The sequence below is a fragment of the Lemur catta genome, chromosome 7 (assembly GCF_020740605.2).
Source record: "Lemur catta isolate mLemCat1 chromosome 7, mLemCat1.pri, whole genome shotgun sequence".
Classification (NCBI taxonomy): domain Eukaryota; kingdom Metazoa; phylum Chordata; class Mammalia; order Primates; family Lemuridae; genus Lemur; species Lemur catta.
Window position 1 is genome coordinate 66,027,373 of NC_059134.1, and position 4,550 is coordinate 66,031,922.

Genomic DNA, 4,550 nt, shown 5'->3' on the forward strand with positions numbered 1-4,550 from the left:
CACAGTAAGATGGCAAGACTTCATCAGGGCTTGCACCTGTGCACCTTGCAGTTCTGTGCACCATTTTCTCCCTGACAACCAGCACAGTGCCTGGCACAGAGTACTTGTGCAATATTTCAACTTAAAAAAAATTTTTTTTTGTAGAGATGGGGGGTCTCACTATGTTGCCCAGGCTGGTATCAAACTCCTGGCCTCAAGTGATCCTCCTGTCTCTGCAATATTTAAATATGTAATGAATATTTGAACACTGGAAATGTGAAAAGCTTAAAATGAAGTATAAATAATGATTTGGTAAATTCCAAAAGATACCTAATTAAATTCAAAAAGGTCCTATAGTTCAGCCTAATATGAGCCTGGGAATCAGGAATATTACTCTGTAAAAATTGCCTTCAATTAAACATTGTATTGGAGGTTCTAGTCAGTGAAATAAGATAAAGAGATAAAAGGCATCCAGGTTGGAAAGGAAGATGTAACACTGCATTTATTTGCATTAAGAAAATAATGTGGAACACTACAAAAAAGCTATTAGAACGAATAAATGGGGTTAGCAAAAGTTGTGGGATACGAAGTAAATATATAAAAATCAGTTGTGTTTCTATATACTAGCAATGAACAATTGGAAATTGAAATTTTAAAAATCTCATTTAGCAGCCAAAAAAAAAGAAAGAAAAGAAAAGAGAAAAAAACAAAAGGAATACTTCCTGGAAAATCTGACCAAAGATGTGAAAGACATGTGTACTGAAAACTATAAATACTGTTGAGAGAACTTAAAGAAGGCCTAAATAGAATATATCATGTTCATGGATCAAAAGATTCAATATTTTTAAGTTACCATTTCTGTCTAAATTGGTCTGTAGATTCAAGGAAATTCAAATAAAAATGCTAGCAGGTTCTTTCTGTGGAAATTGCCAAGCTGATTCTAAAATTTGTATGGGAAATGCAAAGGACCTAGGGTAGCCAAGACTGTGATCAAGAAAACCAGTTTGAGGATTTACACTATCTGATTTCAAGACAACAGAAATCAACACAATGTGATATAAGTGTAAAGGTAGACAAAAAATGTAATGGAACAGAAGAGAACCCAGAGGTATACCTACACATATGTGATCAATTGATTTTCAACAAATAATCCAAGCAATTAAATGGGGTAGAGGATAATCTTTTTAACAAACAAAGCTGGAAAAATTGGATGGCATATGCCAAAAAAAAAAAAAATCCTGGTCCTTTTCTCATACCATATACAAAAATTAACTAAAAATGAATCATAGACAAATATAAAAGCTAAAATTATAAATTTCTAGAAGAAAACAGGAAAAAAATCTTAGTGACCTTGGATTTGGTAAAGATTTCTTAAACATGGCACATAAAAAGCACAAAATGTAAAAGAAAAAAATGATAAATTGTACTTCATCAAAGTTAAACACTTCTGCTTTTTAAAAGACTTAAGAAAATGAAAACCTTCTGCTTAATTTGGCAGGAGAAAGAAAGAGAAAGAAAAAAGAAAATGAAAAGACAAGCCACAGACTTGGAAGTACAATCACTGTACACTCTAGCCACTAGAATGGCTAAAATTAAAAAGACTGATCATATCAAGTGTTGCAGGATGTGGAACAACTGCACCTCTTATATACTCATGTTGGAAGTGTAAAATGATACAACCATTGTGGAAAAGAGTTTGGCTATTAAAAAATCTAAATATATACCTATCACACAATCCACCCATTTCATTCCTAGGTATTTACCCCAAAGAAATGAACATATATGTGTACACAAAGACTTGTACATGAATATTCATAGCATTTTTTGTAATAGGCACAAACTGGAAGCAACCCAAATGGCATTCATCAACAGATGAATGGAAAATAAATTGCAGTATAGCCATATAATGGAATACTACTCAGCAATAAGAAGGAATGATCGACTGATATACTCAATAACATGAATGAATCTCAAAATAATTATTCTGAATCAAAGAAGCTATATCCTCCCCCACCCAAATAGTACATATGGTGTGATTCCATTTATATAAAATTCTAGAAAATCTAAACTAACCTATAGGACAAAATGCAGATGGGTGATTCCCTGGAAATGGGGAAGGGCTTGTGAGGAAATGGGTAGGTGGAGATGGGAGGGAAGGTAGTATCACAAGGGGGCAGAAAGAGACTTTTTGGGGTGATGGATATGTTCATTTTCTCGATTATAGGTGGTGGTTTCACAGGTGTATATATGTCATAACTTCTGAAATTGTACATTTTAATTATGTATAGCTTATTGTACGCCAATTAACCTCAATAAAGTTGTTTAAAAAAGACATAGCTAGTTAAATTTTAAAAGGCTTTGAATTCCAGCCTAATATGAGCCTGGGTGTCAGGAAAAGTGCTCTGCGAAAATTTCCTTCAATTTTATAAAATGGGACCAATACTCCTTTTTATGCCTCATGGAGCGTGTAGTGAGGATTGGATAAAGGAAAGACTACAAGATTAAAATATTTAAAATTTAGTGTTAGTGTGATTAATGACATCTCTACATACCCATATTTCATTCTCATCACAACAGCTTTTTTCTTAACTTTGCACAACCATAATGAATTAACTATTAATAGAATGTAAAACAGAATAAGACAGTAATAAGGATTAACTAAAAAAAATAGAAGAGATTAGAAATTATCTATGAAATAGGAATTATGAAGTGACTTTGCAGCAGGATAAGGAAACCTTTATTTGCCTTACATATAAAAAAGTACAGAAAAATGTTTGTAGGAAACCAGAAATATTAATAGTAAGCATTATAGCGGAAGAGACTTCTAAATTAATCCTTTTTTAGGAAGAAGGACACTTTTGCAATGAATCTTGTAATCTGTAATACATATTCAAATTTTCATAGTTTTTTAAATAGGGATTTCCCAGTTAAAGAAAACACAAAAGCTTTAAAAAAATTATAATAAACATGGTCCTGTAGTGAAGACCAGAAAATTGGAGAGACTTTTGAAATGGTGTATTTTTTCTGTGAAAGTATGTCCAATGCCTCTTGCTTTTTTGTAAGGTCACTAAACATCTGTGACAGGACTGTGGGAATATATGAGGAAGACTCTGAGTGGCTATGGATTGTAAACATCTTTAACTTCCTGTATGTAATTCATAAAATCATAAAGCTGTGGTTCTTAAAACTGCCTGGTATTGGCACAAGGACAGGGACACAGACCAGTGGAACAGAACAGAAAACCCAAATATAAAACCATCCTCATATAACCATCTAATCTTTGACAAAATAGACAAAAACATACTCTGGGGACAAGAGTCCCTATTCAATAAATGGTGCTGGGAAAACTGGATAGCCACATGTAGAAGACTGAAACAGGACCCATAGATTTCACCTCTCACAAAAATCAAATCACGGTGGATAACAGATTTAAACCTTAAATGGGAAACGATTAGAATTCTAGAAGAAAATGTAGGAAAGACTCTTACAGACATTGGTCTAGGCAAAGAATTTATGAAGAAAACCCCTAAGGCAATTGCAGCAACAACAAAAATAAATGAATGGGACCTGATTAAATTAAAAAGCTTCTGCACAGCCAAAGAAACAGTCACGAAAAGAAACAGACAGCCTACAGAATGGGAAAAAATTTTCGCATACTACACATCAGATAAAAGACTGATAACAAGAATCTATTTAGAACTCAGGAAAATCAGCAAGAAAAAATCAAACAATCCTATCAGAAAATGGGCAAATGGCATGAATAGAAATTTTTCAAAAGAAGATATAAGAATGGCTAAAAAACGTATGAAAGAATGCTCAACATCCCTAATCATCAGGGAAATGCAAATCAAAACCACAATGAGATACCACTTAACTCCGGTGAGAATGGCCTTTATCAAAAAATCCCAAAACAACACATGTTGGCGTGGATGCGGAGAGACAGGAACACTCATACACTGCTGGTGGGAATGCAAACTAGTGCAACCCCTATGGAAAGCAATATGGAGATACCTTAAACAGATTCAAGTAGACCTACCATTTGATCCAGCAATCCCATTATTGGGCATATACCCAGAAGAACAAAAGTCATTCTTTAACAAAGACACCTGTACCCGAATGTTTATAGCAGCACAATTCACAATCGCAAAGATGTGGAAACAACCCAAGTGCCCATCAATCCACGAATGGATTAGTAAACTGTGGTATATGTATACCATGGAGTACTACTCAGCTATAAGAAATAACGATGATACGACATCTCTTTGGTTCTCCTGGAGAGAGTTGGAACCCATTATATTAAGTGAAGTATCCAAAGAATGGAAAAACAAGCATCACATGTACTCACCAGAAAACTGGTTTCCCTGATCATCACCTAAATGCACATTGGGGAAGGATACCAATTGGATATCAGACTGAGATGGGGGGTGGGGGGAGGGGATGGGTGTATGCCTACATGATGAGTGCGTTGCACACCCTCTGGGGAATGGTCAGGCTTGAAGGTGCTGACTCGGGGAGGTGGGGGGGGAGGGGATGGAGGTATGACTACATGATGAGTGCCAGGCGCACTGTCT